The 18,462-nt window shown below is 34.6% G+C and overlaps 1 long non-coding RNA gene across 1 annotated transcript in view; it reads left to right on the top strand.

The window, feature by feature from the left end:
* LOC117975788 (uncharacterized) overlaps nt 1-13,763 on the top strand; it is a 243,211-nt gene extending 229,448 nt beyond the window's left edge. Inside the window, exon 8 of the long non-coding RNA XR_008620826.3 lies at nt 12,136-13,763. This is a non-coding gene — a long non-coding RNA (uncharacterized LOC117975788). The remainder of the gene's footprint in view (nt 1-12,135) is intronic.
* Nucleotides 13,764-18,462: the final 4,699 nt, after the last annotated feature.

Here is an 18,462-nt window from a genome sequence, read left to right as displayed (position 1 = left end):
AACACTTCTAAAATTACAAATAATTGGTAAACTACCATACAGTAAATAAATATTGGAACAGTTTTTCAAATGAGATGATTTTTAAATTGTCATTTTTAGTAATTTGCCTGCCTTGTGAAGTTAGCTACTTACAAAGTCAGTTGTTCATTTAACATTCTATGCCAAAAGTTAAAAATATTTATAACGAAAGACATATGAGTGAAAGAGATAGGCTCTCCACATATTTTCTACTTAATTGTGAAAATGTGAAAATTTTAACTCAAGCAATTATTGAATATTGTTTAATGTTGGAAATTAAAATCGTTTAACACAATATGTAATTAAAGTAAGTGTAGAAAATTTACAATAAGAAAACTTTTAAACTTTGATATATATTAAAATGATTGTTTAATTCAGAGAAATGAAGATAAAATTTCATCCAGTCTTCAAAATATTTCAGAAGAGATTATATTTCTATAAATACCACCTAAAGACATTATGCACCTCTTTTTATATCTATTGCATATGTATTTACCAGTTTGGAGTTTTTTTATTTTTAATTTACATTCCTCCATGACAAGCCATTGCATTTTTCAATGTTTTCAAACAATTTAACTCTCTTTCCTGATATAATATTATTCAAGATTGTAATAATACTTTTTGCACACCTGAAATGAGAGAAATAGCACCTGTGCTATAAATGGAGAAGGCCAGATTAGTGTTTCCCTTTTGGTTTGATAATAAAACAAAAGAACAGAGAACAGTAGTTGACATCATGGATGATATTGAGGTGGTAAGAGTCACAATGTCTTCATTTGTGTTACTAGTGAAGAACAATTATTTTTGGCAAAACATAAAGGCAAAGACATCTAAAACAATATACAGCATAGATAAAAATAACAGATAACGTGCTTTTTTGAATATACAATTACATTAAATTGAAAGAAAGGCAATAATGAGAAGCAATAGTTCTATGTTCTAAACATCTGAGTTATACATCAGTGTCTGTAATGTCTGTAACATAATGATGGCACACTACCAAAGCTATCACTGATTTAGCATTTTAAAAAGTCAGCCATTTGCTATTACAATCATTTCAAGATACTTGAAGGATGATATCTGAATAGAATAGATAATACAGAGAATATTATGCATACAGGCCTTTGAACAGTTAGGAAGGTAGGGTAGGAGAAATTGTTTAGGATAAAACTCGTCTAGAATATTGAGTTAATGTGATAGCATTTGCTAGCATATGCATGCTGAAGCATCCTATGCTTTATTCAGAGCACTTGTGAAAACTCCTTATTTTGGTTCATTTCTTTCTCATTTCCTAAATGTGTCTCTTCTAAGCAGAGAGAAATGCCTATGTGGTCTATATCTTTATTCCTCAAGTACTCATTTTGAAAAACATATCATAAAAAGAGAGAAACATGGGAGGAAAAATTTACAATTATGCTTTATATGTGAAAATAAAATTTTTACTAACTTAACTTTCAGTTACAGAGTTGAATATTAAGTACAGGTTAAATGCAAACATGTTTTAATAATTTCTCAGTGCTTTAATATATAGAAATTTTACATAGACTTGTATGGAAAGTATATAGTTTCATTTCATATTCTATTTTTGAATTACCTTACATTGTGCAAAAATACACAAAACTACTAAATGACAAGAAGTAATAAAAATAACTGTAACAAAGAAGAAGATTTGGTTTCATTTCCCTTCCAATATACCCAGAAAATATTCTACATTTATGTGGCTTTTCAATAGATGTGAAACCCTTATATTTTGTAAGTTCTTGTAATTGTCTTAATTTACCCTCGATATCTTTCTGCTCTGCAAAAGAAGAAGAACGAACTGATTTGTAAGGAATATTTAAAAGTTCATATAGTGTCCTAGAGTGTTAAAACACAATCATGTACTTCTTTGAATTATGTTTAAATGATGGTATAAAGAACATAATATGAGGCCGGGCGTGGTGGCGCATGCCTGTAACTCCAGCGCTTTAGGACACCAAGGCGGGGGGATCACCTAAGGTCGGGAGTTCAAGACCAGCCTCGCCAACATGATGAAACCCCATCTCTACTAAAAATACAAAAATTAGCTGGGTGTGGTGGCGCATGCCTGTAATCCCAGCTTCTCAGGAGACTGAGGCAAAAGAATCATTTGAACCTGGGAGGCAGAGGATGTAGTCTGCAGTGAGCCGAGATTGCGCCACTGCACTCCAGCCTGGGCAACAGAGTGAGACTCCATCTCAAAAAGAAAAAAACATAATATGATCATTGGGTGCTAGTGCTAGTTGGTAATGCCAAATGAGACAGCAATTTGGCCATTTCTAGAGAAACTGAAATAGCCTGTGCCTTATGATTCAGAAAGTTTAAAACTGGATATACAAATATAATGTAAAGAAACAGCTTCAGATCAGGTAGAAGAGTATTCATTTGTAGCCATTTTATAATAGTGAAAATTGCCAACATCTAAATTTACATTAATAGAACAATAAATAAATTTGCTCAAAGGAATATTATGCAGCATGTAAAATGAATAAATTTATGCTGTGTAAATTGGAAAAATCTTACTTGGATGAATCATAATATAAAGCAGAGTGGTAGGATACCATGTGTATACATTTTAAAAACATATATTTATGTGATTCCTGTTTTAAAATTACCAAATGTAAAGGTATAAAAATATGTCTGCTGATGATAAACACTAAATTTAAGATAGTAGTTACCTTTGTGGGGGAGATTAGAGATAACTGGATGAGAAAAGGTATATAAGACCTTTCAAATATCTCTATAAGATGCAAAGAGACACGAAGAGAAACAAGGGAGGCACATTATAGCACTGTTTTGAGACTTGAGAAAGGAACACGGGTTATGTGGTTTTTCATTCTATTGTTTTCTTCCATTGTTTTTGTATTTTATAGATTTTTACAATAGCCTTTAGCTTTTTTAGAAGTGTATGAGATTTTATTTGGAGTCAGATAAATTAGTTTTAGTTCACAGTTAACTGGCTATATAAACTAGGTAATATTAATTTTTTGTATAGAAAAAGAGGCTAATGATACAAGTTTTAATGAGGATTGGTTTGACATATGTGAATGTCCCCTATCAACTGGAGAGCATGAGTTTAAAATGTTATACATGCATATAAATAGGTAAGGATAGATTTGGACCTAGGTGTTTATTCTAAAGTTCTAGATAGTGATAGAGACACCTTTGCTGTCACAGGAATGTCAGCAAATACAATGCTGTTCAGTCCCTGACTAACTTATGAATATAAATACATATATCGGCTGGGCACAGTGGCTCACACCTGTAATCACAGCACTTTGGGAGGCCGAGGCGGGTGGATCATGAGGTCAGGAGATCGAGACCATCCTGGCTAATACAGTGAAACCCCGTCTCTACTAAAAATACAAAAAATTAGCCGGGTGTGGTAGTGGGTGCCTGTAGTCCCAGCTACTCAGGAGGCTGAGGCAGGAGAATGGCGTGAACCTGGGAGGTGGAGCTTGCAGTGAGACGAGATCGCGCCACTGCACTCCAGCCTGGGTGACAGAGCAAGACTCCGTCTCAAAAAAATAAATAAATAAATACAAAATACATACATACATACATACATATATCTATTGCAAGCGTTACTTTATAGTATAAAAGCATTTGTAAAGTTTTATGAAGTCAGAGTCAGTACTTGTTATAATTGTGTGTTTTTTACTCTAAAAGTACAGTTTTTATTTAAATAAACATAAAGCCAATATCTAACAGCAGTTACTTGGCAAATGGTGGTACAATTGAAAATGGTGGTACTGTCTCTTGAATCTTTCCTATTTTCTATTTTTGAAGTTTTTAAACTTTGTTTTTCACCTTCTATGTCTTTTAAGGCACACTATCAGTTTTATTTAATTATTTTGTGTTCTTTCTAGTTTAGTCTTTATTTTAAGGGCAATTTTTTTCTTTTATGTCTAATTATGTTTGGAGTTCATTCATACATTTCTGAGCATTTCTAATACTGATTTATGTCTTTCCATTAGAGAGGGTACATTTTCAATTGTACCACCGTTTGCCAAGTAACTACTGTTAGGTATTGACTTTATGTGTCATTGGCTAAATGAAATTTAAAAAGGTGTTTTAGTTAATCTTAAGCTATATATAAGTCCTACAATTTTGGAAGAAATAAACATGATCTTAGCATTAATTAAGGCAACTGTTACATAATTTGGGGACTTGAATTCTTATTCCCACTCTATTGTTACATAGATACCAGCCTTTGTGCAAGTTGCTTGACTCTGGCTCTCCATATATTAGCCTGTAAAACGAGGGTTGCAAGAGTAAGGGTTGAATTGGATGTTTTATTGTCCCTAAAATATTTTCTGACTCTAACATTGTAATATTCTATTAAAAGTATAGTGTCAAGATTATAAGAATTGATAGTGTGCTGTGTTCTGTACTGTTCAGAGTTCAAGTTTTGTATTCAGTTACAAATGTTACATTTTTAAGAAACATTGAAAAATGAGATTGCATTCAAAAGAGAACCATCAAGATAGTCTGAAAATACATCAAATAATTTCAACCCAGTACCACAGTCCTTTTTCTTGTTCTCTCCTTGCCCCTCTCTCCATCTGCCATTGTCTTTTGCCATCCTTTGAGTATGGACCTAAGCCTGACTGGCAGTCAGTATATGCTCTGTCAGTTTCCACTACTGGATAGGGACTGGAGAATGACACATGAAGAGTTAAACAGAGGTCTTTGCAGTCTTTATAGCACTATAGCATCAATTTGCAATATTTGACAATCATATCTTTCACATTTTTGATTGGATCTCCTACTAGTATATCTCCTATACTGAATTATTGCAGGAAAATATCTATTTTTTTTCTGCTTTGAGATATAGTTCAAAAGTCTTTCTTCCCAAACTCTAGCTTGAGAAGGCACCAGGCTCCAGGGAAGAGACGGGGGTGCGAACTGTAAGAAAAAGCTAGTCTACTATACTTACTCCCTATAACAACTTTCAAGTCCTCTCATAATAAGGTGCTGCTCCTTTTCCATGACTTACAATTGTAAAGACAACATGAGGGTCTAAGCCGATGCTACTCACAAAAACAGCACCCTCTAACCCCATGTGAGCCCATTTTTATGAGATGAGACAAATTCTTACCCTGCCTTCAAGTCCAACTACATGTCTCTCTCCCAAAGACAGAGGGCCCACCTCCTCTTGAATACTGCTGGACAGAGGCAGAGGAGTTCTATTTTAATCATGGGGTTTGAAAATGCCCTTAGATCTCAGCTTCACTTAGCATACCACCTACTCTTCAATTAAATCATCTGTTTCTATACCATAGATGCCAATCAGGTCCAAACAGTTCAAGGATCACAACTTTCTCTATCATGTCTTTTTCCCAACGTCAGCTTACTTCATGCACCCTTATTACTGCTGCTGAGTCAAATTTCATTCTTCCCCACTCTTCTGCTAAGAGGTGGCTGCCATGCTGAGGTGCCATTTGGTTCAGTGCTGCAGTGTAGTTTGAATTGGGGGTAACTGGCTCCTGCTACCATCCAATAATCTCTTATAGCCCAAGTGCTAGGCCTGAATCATAAAAGATCAGCAGTATATGAGCTAGAATATGTGTTCAGCAGTTTCAATAGAGGCCAAAATAATAGTGGCTTTTACAAAAGAGAATATTATTAATCCCTCACTGAAAACTTTGACCTGGCAGGTGGCCGAGTGAAGTAGAATGACTCCACAGATCATTTATATTACTTCCCTGTCACTTTCTTAAGTCCTACCTGCTCTGTTCCCAAGTCTGTAGCAAGGATGAAATATAAAGTGGGGGGCAAGAAGCTTCTTTTAAGGGCATAGCTAAGAAGTCACACGTTTCTTTGCTTACATCTCATGGGGCAGAACTTAGTCACATGGCCATTGCTTGCTGCAAAGGAGGCAGGGAAGTATCATCTTATCCTGGACAGCAATGTGCCCTGTTAAAACTTAATTTATGTTAAAACGTATTTTATTACTAAGAATAAGGAATGACTACAGGGGATATTATTAGTGTTCTTCGACACTACCTGCAAAAAAAAAAAAAAAAAATGCATTCTCACTTAGTTGGTCAAGCATACCCAAAGAGCCCAAAAGAAGTTTTCATCATTCTTCATTAGATTTTATCCTAATAAAGACTTCATTAGTAGATACCAGAAAGGTATGGAAGGTCATAGTAGAATATTTACTTTATTAAATTTAGCCCTGTGCCTCAAGCCATGGAGAATGGGACAGTTCTCTCTGAACTCTTGCGTTCTCCCTAAGTGTGTCCTTTGGGACTTTTCTCTTGTTTTCTTCTCTTCCTTCTTCCCCTTCCTTAGAACACTTTGAAACTGCTAGACACTTTCACTATCCCTTATCCTAAGTTCCACTTCCTTTCCTGGTTTGTGGCATGAAAAATTTTATGCTCTGCTATACTCTCCTGCTAAATAACAAGTGGAGTGCTTTGTATTCTGAAAGTAGAAGAGGAGGAAAAATCAGGCACTCATGATAGTTTGTCCTTGACTTACTAAGACAAGCCAATCTTTGCACTGCAAAGACTTTCCTTCATGCCTATTTTTGGTATCTTATTACTAATATATATATGTATATATATTTAACTGATAAATTATAATCGTACATATTTATAGGGTGCAATGTTATGTTTTGATATATGTGTACAATGTAGAATGATTAAATTAAGCTAATTAACATATCAATCACCCCATTTATCATTTGAAATATACTCTTAGCAATATTTAAATATACAATACATTACTATTAATTATAGGCACCACACTGTGCCATAGGTCTCAAAAATATGTTCTTCCTGTCTAACTGAAACTTTGTACCCTTTAAACAGCATCTCCCTATTCCCCTACTTCCCAGCCTCTGGTATCCACCATTCTACTCACTGTTTCTATGAGTTTGACATTTTTAGATTCCACAGTACTTTTTGTGTTAAAAGGCTGCGTGTGCTCCAATAGTCTTGAGCTCTTTCAAAAGGCCCATTTCTATTACATTAGCCTGTATATGTATGAGCATTCAGAAAGAGAGTGGGGAATTTTAATCTCAGGTCTTCACTAGTCGAATGACCTCAAGAATATTTGTTCCCAATTTGTTTTATAAGCCCGCAGCTTAGACTTGAGATTGTCAGATTATACAAGAGTTACCTTATACATTTTTTGTGCGTTTTCACCTCTTCAATATTTATTACTGTCCCTTGATTATTTCTTTTATTTCTATTTAATTTTTTTCATTTTTCACCTTCTATGTTTTTAAGACACACTATCAGTTGCATTTAATTATTCTGTGTTCTTCCTAGTTCCATCTTTATTTTAAAAGTGATTTTTTGTTTTACTTCCAATTATTTCTGGAGTTCATTCATACATTTCTGAACATTTCTAATACTGATTTATGTCTTTGCATTTATTAGATCATTTTCTTTGCCTTTTAGTTCATTTTCAAGTATTAGTTTCAGGTTGATTCTGTTTTGTGACTTTGTCTTTTTGATGCGGGATATTTTTCTGCTCTTTATTATCTTTCTTTATATAATAATTTTGTATGGGATTTGACCTAGATTTTTATATGTTACAAATTACATGAAATTAATTTTGCCAAACTTCTAAAATGAAGTGGGGTTTAGGGAAGTTTTTCTAATTTCCAAGAGCTTTCTTTTTTACTGTTTTTGTATAGTATTTGGAAATAGGTTGGCTTACTTTTTATTTTTTTATTTTTTTTGAGACAGAGTCTTGCCCAGTCGCCCAGGCTGGAGTGCAGTGGCTCGATCTCGGCTCACTGCAAGCTCCACCTCCCGGGTTCACGCCATTCTCCTGCTTCAGCCTCCCCAGTAGCTGGGACTACAGGCGCCCGCCACCACGCTCGGCTAATTTTTTTGTATTTTTAGTAGAGACGGGGTTTCAGCATGTTAGCCAGGATGGTCTCGATCTCCTGACCTGGTGATCCGCCCGCCTCGGCCTCCCAAAGTGCTGGGATTACAGGTGTGAGCCACCGCACCTGGCCGGTTGGCTTACTTTTTGAGATTTTCTGGCTGTTTTCTTCCTCCACTTGTTTATACCAGAGGTCGGCAAACTTTCTGTAAAAGGCCATATAGTAAATATTTTAGGCTTTGCAAACCATACAGTCTCTGACACAACTACTCAACTCTGCCCTTTTACAGCCACAGGAGACACTCAAACGAATTAGAATGTTTTTTAAATAATGTCTATTAGAACATAACCAAACAACAGGTTGGATTTGGCCCACAAGCTATAGTTTGCTTACCTCTCTGATTTAGACCAATTTGTCCAACAGAAATATAATAAGAGCCAAAAATATAAGGCACATATGTTGTTTAAAATTTTTAGTAGTCACATTGAAAAAAATGGAAAAAGATGAAATTAACTTAATACATTTTATATAATCCAGTATATTCAAAATACCATCATTTTAACACGTAATCAAGTATTTTAAAAATATTAATAAGATACTTTGCATTTTTTATTCTAAGTCTTTCATATATGATGTGTATTTTATACTTATAGCACATCTCAATTCAGACAAGTGTCAACTGAAGTGCTCAGTAGTGACTTGGTGCTATTGGCTACTTTACTGGCATCACAGTTCTGGACCTTCCCTTTCCTCATCTGTACCTCTTGCCCCTATTCCTCCTCATTTTTTATTCCATCTCTTAAATTTCTCTCCTGTGTGGTACCTGGTTCTGAAATGGAAGCTTGAAGGGTCAGTTTGATAATTCACAGATGCTGTTCTGCCTCAGCCTTGTAGACCCACTTACCACCAGCCCCTGCTTCACCTGGTACTGGGAAGCACACATCCCTCCTGTTTTCAGCTGCTCTTCTCCGCCTGCTTCCCACTGAAGACTTGATGGCTGTTTCTAGGTTCTCCCATCCTCAAGTCCACTATGCACCCAGTTTCGTTCTCTGCTTCCTCTTGCACAAACACGAGAATCATACCTCGTAACTGTCAACTGTTGGTCTCTGCCCACTTGTTTAAAGTTTGTGGACTATTTTTCTGTCTCATTTCATTCACCTTTCTTCTTTCTTATTACTTCCCCTGCAATCCTTGTACACCATCTCTAGTTCTTATCCTCTTGCTCTCCTTACTATAACCTCTTTAAATCTTGGAAAACAGAAATAAAAAACAAATAATATGAACCCTACCAGTATGGTAAACATCACATGGAATTATGTCTATGAAAGCACTAGGCAAACTCCAAATTATTGGGTAAATTGAATAAATAAATTTATGGAATTTCTGGAGGAAAAAAGGGTGCCAGAGAAGAAGGGCTTTCTATACTTTTGATGTCAGTTTTCTTTTGCCCTACAATTTTTCTATTTGTAAAAGAAAACAATGGTTAAATACAGAATGTTGCAAATTTTGTAAGTTCTTGAAGGTGACACTTAAATTTCTGTCTCTTCACACACACACACACACACACACACACTGCATTTAGTGAAACAATAAAAGGGACCCTTTTTCCAAGGGCAGTGAGTAAACAGGCATTATAGTAAATTGGCATTGAAGGCACCTGGAAAGTTTGACATAATAAATATTTTATTTTTTCTTTTCTTTTTTTTTTTTTTGAGACAGAGTCTAGCTCTGTCGCCCAGGCTGGAGTGCAGTGGCGCAATCTTGGCTCGCTGCAAACTCCGTCTCCTGGGTTCATGCCATTCTCCTGCCTCAACCTCCCAAGTAGCTGGGACTATGGGCACCCACCACCACACCTGGCTAATTTTTTTTTTTTTTTTTTTGTATTTTTAGTACTGACGGGGTTTCACCATGATAGCCAGGATGGTCTCGATCTCCTGACCTCGTGATCTGCCCACAACAGCCTCCCAAAGTTCTGGGATTACAGGCGTGAGCCACCACACCCAGCAATATTTTCTTATTCTTACTGATTCCTGACCTTGGTTTTGCAATAATGAAGGGTATACATGATTCATTTAAATATGCCATTAAATTGTTATAACAGTAACTTACATAGTTTCATTAAAAATTAAATGTAATAAAGCTCTTCCTTTTTCATAGAAAAGTCAAAAAAATCAAACAAAAAAGTGGCCCAATTCAAAACCACTGGGCATCTATGATGATTAAAATTATTTTATAATTTGTGAAAATTTTTAAATTTTCTTCATTGTAGTTCCTGTTTGGGGAAGAGAGGAAGTTAACCATAATTCAGTTAAGTTACATTCTTATTAAAAGGGTCCTATGAGCAACCTGGGGGTCCAAGCCTTCTTACATACCTGGTAAGATTTTTCAGAGAATAATCTCCCCTGGAGTTTTTCCACAGTAAGCCAAGGAGACACTGTGGCCGGAATTGGTTTCTTCTGGTGGGTTCTTGGTCTTGCTGACTTCAAGAATGAAGCTGCAGACCCTCACGGTGAGTGTTACAGTTCTTAAAGATGGAGTGTCGGGAGTTTGTTCCTTCAGATGTTCAGATGTGTGGGGAGTTTCTTCCTTCTGGTGGGTTCGTGGTCTCGCTGACTTCAGGAGTGAAGCCGCAGACCTTCACAGTGAGTGTTACAGCTCTTTAAGGTGGCGGGTCAGGAGTTGTTCATGCCTCCCAGTGGATTCGTGGTCTTGCTGGCTTCAGGAGTTAAGCTAAAGACCTTCGCAGTGAGTGTTACAGTTCATAAAAGTAGTGTGGACCCAAAAAGTGAGCATTAGCAAGATTTACTGTGAAGAGCAAAAGAACAAACCCTCCACAGCGCAGAAGCGTACCCCAGTGGATTACTGCTGCTGTCTCTGGTGGCCAGCTTTTATTCCCTTATTTGGCCCTGCCCACGTTCTGCTGATTGGTCCATTTTACAGAGTGCTGATTGGTCCATTTTACAGAACACTGATTGGTGCGTTTTTACAGAGTGCTGATTGGTGTATTTACAAACATTTAGCTAGACACAGAGTGTTGATTGGTGCGTTTACAATCCTTTAGCTAGACAGAAACGTTCTCCAAGTCCCCACCTGACCCAGAAGTGCAGCCGGCTTCACCTCTCAACATGACAAAACATGAATCAATTCTCCTTCTAAGCTCCAGCTAAATAAACTGGTGGGACATGGGTTTCTATTCCCAAGACTTTCTAAGGCTTAGGTTCACCAGAGGGGTGCATACCATTTTGTCTAAATAAAACCTGTGAACAAATGTTGCACTTCTGTATTGCTTAAGGTGTCTCATAAATGGAACTTGCATTAAATATAACAGGAGCATAAAATACTTGAAAACATTATATTGATCAACTTCTAATACAAACTTATTTTTAATTTATGAAAATATAAACAGTAGGTTTTCTAATAGAAAAAAAATTTTTACAAAAAATTGGAACTCAATTTCACATTCTTTAAGGAAAAATTACGTTTTATGTATTTCTGTAGAGCTCAGGGAAAGTCAATTGTCAGTCATTGAGAAATTTGGGATGTTGATTCTAATTTTACAATTTTCAGATTTAATACACATGGTTATATATTCAGACTATAGCTAAAATGCAAAAATGTTAAAATTGAAGGTATAGTTGATGTCAGAGCTAAGGGAATTAAACATGGTAAATATGTATATCAGCAATGGGTATGTTTGAAGGCATTTCAACACATTTAATACCAGAACCTAGATGATATATTACTCATGTCTTTATTATAAAAAGTGATCATAGAGGTAGCATACATACTATGAGATTTGGTAGTTGCCATGGTTACTATATTTTTTTTACTGAACAGAAGAATAAATAGCTATACACATTCTTTGTCATTATTAAGCTGGTAATTTACAGTAGCTTTAAAGATAGTGTGCCTGTTCATTTTAAAAAATGCAAATTGGAATATACCCATTTTCATTTTTCTGAGTCTAATGAAAGAAAAATTTTAAAAGTAATTTGCTGTGTATCCTTTTAATTTTGTGATTGTTGTAAAGCATTAGGCAAAGTATAATATTTACAAATTACTTTCTGGTACTTAGTCCTAAGGAGTTGATTTTTAAGGATGGTTTATGCAATCTGTTAGGCTACTCAAAAGTAGAGTATTTATATAACAAAGGTTTGAATAACACTTATTCTGTGCCAGATAATTCTCTAAATTTTATGAATATGTATTTATTTAATTTCATTTATGAAATCTTAATATCTTTCTTGCAGTGTGAATCTCTCCAGACGTGAGGTCAACAGCAATAGCCAAACGGAGTGAAGGAAGCAAAGAAAAATAAAACCCTTTTATCCTCTTCTCTGTCTGCCCAGATAATAAAGTATTCAATATCTGGTAGTAGAACATTAAATTTGAATAATGTAGAAATGTGTTTGGGTAAAAAATAATTTTTTTCCTCTGAAAAACACACTTGTTTTTATCCTTCTTCCCAACTAACTCATTATCCTTCTCAGAACCCATTAACTGCATTTTAAATATTTGTACATATTTTTGTTTCTACACAACTTTTATTTCTACACAACTTTTGTTCTCCCTCCTTCATCCAGCTCAATTGTAAAAGTTTCTGATAGGTCTTACACACTTTTTCCTGCAGTTAGTGTTTTGTAAACTCAGAATTATTTTTCTTTGCTGGTCATTAATCTTTTATTTAGTTACTTTTATTTTGCTTTGCTTTTATTTTAAAAATCTTGAAAATATAGAAAAGTTGAAAGGGTAAGTGGTACCCACAGTAACGTTACCTAGCAAAAGTGTTGCCATCAAACTTGTAATTTCATTTTAAATAAATGCTTTTATTTATATACTTTTTATTATACTGTGGTATAACATATCTTGCTTTGTTCTATTAAAATTGTGTTACTTAATTTTAGATGTCACTACCAGTATTTTTAATGGCTGCATGGTATATGTCTACCATCATTTGATTATCCATTTCCTTATTATTGAAAATGTAGGTTTCTTCCAATTCTGTTCCTTTATAAATAATATTGCTTCGGTTGTCTTTATTCATAGGACTTGTTTTATTTTTCTTATTTTTAGTGTAGATTCCAAGAAATAGAATTTAAGGACCAAGCATTTTGATTCCAAGTCCAGGGTTCTTTGAGACCTTAAATTAGGTTATTCAGAATATTAACTAAAACAGAGAGAAGTATTAGAACAAAATTTTCACCTCAGACTTTACATCCCTTTACCTTCCCCATAGCATGGGTTCTGTATAGAAGGCTCAGAAATAGGAGACACCATCAGGGAATCTCAGAGAATTATTTGCTTATTTGGTCCACCCTCTGCCACATAATACCCAGCTACAAATGGAAAACTTGACTTGAGCAGAAAGTTGCTATGAACATAAGTAAGATAACAAATACGAAACTTGCACAAGAACTCTACAATACATTCAGAGGTTAGGTAGGCAGCAGAACTGAAGGAGAAACTAAAGAGTGGAAAGTGTGATTAACAGAGAATGCAAACCCAGGATAAAATCATCAAAATAAACATATGCCATATGTTTCAGAAATCTTCTCGACTACTTTATTTCCATTTTGCATCCTCTTTTTCTCATCTTCTGCTCTGTTTGCCTTCCTTCCTTTTGTTTCTTCCCTTTAAACTTCCTAATTAAATTGGCTGTCTTCATTTTCCTCCGCTTATTTTAATATTCCATCTCTTTTAAATGGAACTGAACTTGAGGTGTTACTATTATAGGGATAAGAGTAACAGAGTAAAAAGAGGCCAATACTGCCAAATTCAGAATTTCTGAAATAACTATGAATTTTGATTTTCAATGCATTAAAAATATCAACAAATCTATATCCATCTTTAGTTCTTTAAGTTTTTTAAAGCTATTATTCTTGCATTTCTAGATTCTACTTACACATCTTTCCTTTAGGTAAATATCTCCAATATTAGTTACATTTTTCATAGCTAGATTTTATTATTTCAAACCAAAATTTGTGTAAGAGAATGTCTACGAATTGGCCCTCTCTATTAGCCTAGATGTGAAATTAAAACAAAAGATAAGTGAGCAAACAAGAAATAAAAGGGAAAAGAGAGAAGAAGAAGAGTAAAAAACTCCCTTCAAGGACAAGGTATGGTTTCTTTAGCAGATATCTTGTAGATTGGTGAATTTCAAATTTGACTATCTCAAGATTCAATTATCTTTGGGACAATGTGGATTTCTGCCTTATAACAATAAAAACATGGATTCATCACCACCCACATTACCACTGAACTACTAACAGATGCAGCCTTCAGAATAGTGCTTCTCAACTGGGAGAATTTTGTAACCCAGGAGACATTTGGCAATTTCTGGAGACATATTTGGTTGTCACAACTTGGGTTGGGGTAGGCACTACTGTCTTCTAGTGGGTAGAGGCCAGAGGTGCTGCTAAACAGATGCTCAGGACAGCTACTAATAACAAAGAATTGTCTGGCTCTAATGTCAACGGTACCCAGGATAAGGGGTCATGCTTTAAAACGAGGCATTGATCCTATGGTTATAGAAATGTTACAGGATATTAGAAGATATTTGAAAAATTGAAAGCGTTTTTCTGTGGATAGCAAGTTTATAAAACTGTTTTGTAAGACCATAATTGTAAAGTGAATAAAGTTATTGGAGGGTTATGAGTTAGGTCTGTATCAGCTAACACTTAACATGCTTTATTATCTTTCTCCTGTCACTTGAATGTAAGATTTTAAAGGGTGGTGCTTTTTTGTTATTGTTATATTTCATTGATGGCACGTCATAGGCACTTAATAAGTATTTACTTTTTAAATAAGTGAATATCTAGGTAGGGTTAAGTTAACCAGTTTTTACAAATTATTTTCAGGTCAATTTTTCCTTCTTTCCTTCTTCCATTGTCCCTTTAAAAAAAAATCGTAGATTTCTTGGTAAATCAGACAATTGTTAGAATTCCTGTCTCCATCAACAATATAAACGTGTCCACATACAGAAATAATCTTACTCAATTTTTAAAATTTCATAGACGTCATGAAAATCATCCATAGAATCCATGGATTCTCAGCATCTTTGTGTCCTACGTGGAAAACTGTGAAGCCAAAAATGGTATAGTCAAACAAATATCCAGCTTCCTCAAAGTGGAAACCTGTGAAATAAAAAATGACCCTCACCAAAGCCCATTGATAAGCTCTCCAAGTATGAAATTTTGTAACTATAGAAAAGAGACCACCATGTTTGAAAATCACTTCTGGAGGTGTTGAATAAATTTCATGTGGTGGGTACTGGTACTATTTCTGAAGTCTGAAGTACTTTATAAATTGAGAAATGCAAACTTTCATTTAATATATTTATTCAAAACAAAGAAATATCTTAGTTAAGTTATTATATTAAGTCAGTTAATCACAAAGGTTTAACCAGGATTTCCTTATTTATGACTTATTTGCAAAGAAAAGGCAAAAGGAGTGTAATATGTCTGCAGGGGGATTATTTTCTATTGATGGATGTCTGTTGACAGAATCCTCATCATTTCTTGCCAATTTTCTCAAAGAACATTATGACAACTGCTCACAGCAGGCAGAGTCAGACTCCAGAATTGATTTTGGCAATCTGTATTGATCATATTGTTGATGATCTTTAAAACATCTTGCTGTCCCAGGCTTGACTTACGTCAAAGAGAACTAACAAATCTATCTGATATCAGTATGCTCATGCCTTTACCAAATCTTGAATTCTGAAAATAAAAGCACTGAAAGTAACCTGTAGTTGTCATCAATATTTAAGAGTCATCTTTAGCCAAAAAGCATCAACAAGCTAACAGAACATTTTATAAAGATGCTGTTCCCACTTTACTCAGCTGCATAATGACTTCAGAGATCCATAAAAGGAAAACAAGAGTGGAGCCTATTATCTCTGAGGTTCTTATTTCACTTTTGTTCTTTGTGCAGGAAAACAGAAAAAAATTGAGGGCTGCAACAGAAGAAAAGTAAAAGGAAAGGAAAAGAAGGAAAGAGGAGGCAAAAAAATAGAGTAGGGAATTTTCAACTGTTTGCCACTTTTCTTGGTAAAATATTTTTTAAAAAGATATAAGAAGACTAATAACAGAAAAATGAGAAATTTGAAGCCAAAATGACATTGATGGAAATAAATACATACATATATCTGTATGTTTGTATGTGTATGTATATGCATATCTGTACATGTGTATGTATATACGCAAATATAGGTATATTAACGTATCTGATTTATTCAGTGTTCCTTCAAGAGCACAAGGAAACATGTTTGCATATATTTTCTTAAGTCTTATTGCATATTGCCCACCTTGCAGAAGGAGAAAATAAAGCACAGAAAGAATAGATGAATATAAAGTCACCAAGTCAGTGAAAGAACAGAGAGAATTTAGTTCCTTTGAGGTTGAATCAATGAACTACCCATTAAATTAAATCGTTTTCTAAGGCACGAGAGATATGACATGTACTGCAACATAAGACAGTGCCAGGAGTCTGATGGTTTTATTTCACTTAAAAACAAATTAACCTAAAAGGATTACTTGACTTTGAAATCCAGATTCCACGGCTAAATGCCTTACACTGGTATGCATTTCCGAGACAGATAGGGCCTAGACTTAGGACTAAGGGCTCATTTGTCCATTCTCTAGATATGCTAGTTTGAGTCAAGAATGTCTTCAGCATGTGTACATCTAGTCAGACTTGTAGAGTATATCTCAAACATAAGAGTTTTATGTTATTTCTTTTTTTTTTTCAAATGAATTTGGACTAAAATGTTAACAAAATTGGAAACAGCTGTGTTAAGAAACTACTTTCTTTTCCATTTATAGTCTTGTCGACCAATATAAACTTCATCATTTTAGTGGAGCTTCTCCCCCACATCCAGATGTTATGGATTTCTCAATAATCTTCAGCAAAATTGCCAAAACCAACAAGAAGTTTTAACATGTAAATTCAACACATTGTTTCATGCTCATCATGGCCTTTTCTCCATCAACCCCATCCTCATCAGATTTCAGATGCTCGGCAGTTGACACAGCTACAGCAAAGGACTCTGAGTCATCATCTCATTGTGGGATGGGTTCCTTTTAAATTTTTTTTGTCTGATTCATGAACTGCTTTTTGAAAATCTAAAAATGGTTCATGAATTGCTTGGGAGTTGGCAAAAATTAATAATAATGAGCCCATTTTGAGTACACTGAAATGAACTGATTATCATTGCAAGCTGTTGCTAATTTGGATTCTTGATGGCAAGAAAGGGTTCTACAGGAGACTTTTCACTTGCAAGTAGGACAGATTTCATGGTGTGGCAGATAAAACATTTTTGTAACCTTTACCTCTATGTTTCCTTTTAGGGTTATGGTGGGATATGTAGAAATAATAGACCAGTTATCAAGACTTAAAAAAATTAATCATACCGGGAAAATGATAGAACCAACAGCCCTTTATGAACTAGTGGTAAAATGCAGGCATGTCATGTAATCCCAGAATAAGGCTTGGGTGTTTTCGCAAAGTGCTTGGGTGTTTTTGCAAATGTTAGGAGATTATGTTCTGCAGAATAAGCATGGATATATCTGGTTATTTTATCCTAATTTATTAGCCACATATTGTTAGTTTTGCTCATATCAGTTTCTAATCATTTTCTCCTAAACTTTCAAAGCTATTAGCTTTAGCATCATCCTTCAGTTGAGATTTTCACAGGGTAAAGTATATGTTACGCATGAAGTAAGAATTCCTCTTGCTTTTGTTTCATGAGAAAAAAGTAGGGTAAAGGTTGGTGGGCCACACATGTTACTGGAATATATGAAATATCAGAAATGACATTTATTGAAATATCAGAAAATGTTTTTGGCATAATTTGGGGAAAAACAAAACAAATATAAAGCAAAAATAAATCCTTTTTGCCTTCTTGAACTTCTGAAATCAAATATTTTAAAACCTTGTTTTCATAGTAATCATGTACCTAGAAGATTGTTTTATGTTTTGAAACTAAGTAAATTATCTTTGAAAGCAAAAACCTATGCCTGCAAAATAATCGTGAAAGATATAATTTGACCTCATGTGGTTGAATACACAATGAGATGAGTTACTTTAATTTGGAGTTGAATCAGCATGTATAAAATATCATGAAATAATTAAACTTAGCACTTAGAGAAATCATACTATCCCTCACCATATTACAGCCATGGGAAAAGTAAACCTTTTGACTAAACTATTCTTAATCCAACTACATAGAAAGGGCAATGAAAATCTCTTACAGTGCTGGAAATTTCTATTTTATGTTGCATGTGGAGCTCTGCTTCATTCTGCAATAACACAAATATTATCAAAATTTTCATTCTTGAGGTTTTATTTAGATTATTTATATTCTTTTTTTATTATTATACTTTAAGTTCTAGGGTACATGTGCACAATTTGCAGGTTTGTTACATAGGTATACATGTGCCATGTTGGTTTGCTGCACTCATCAACTCGTCATTTACTTTATTTATATTCTTAATCAAAGGTGACAAGTAAAACAAAGCTTTGAAAATAGTCAATGCACCTTTGACAACTTGCAGGATAGCAAAAATTAACCATAATTT

Source organism: Pan paniscus, chromosome 15 (genome assembly GCF_029289425.2).
Source record: "Pan paniscus chromosome 15, NHGRI_mPanPan1-v2.0_pri, whole genome shotgun sequence".
NCBI lineage: Eukaryota > Metazoa > Chordata > Mammalia > Primates > Hominidae > Pan > Pan paniscus.
The sequence above is the reverse complement of the archived record's forward strand: the minus strand, read 5'-3'. Positions and strand labels throughout refer to the sequence as shown.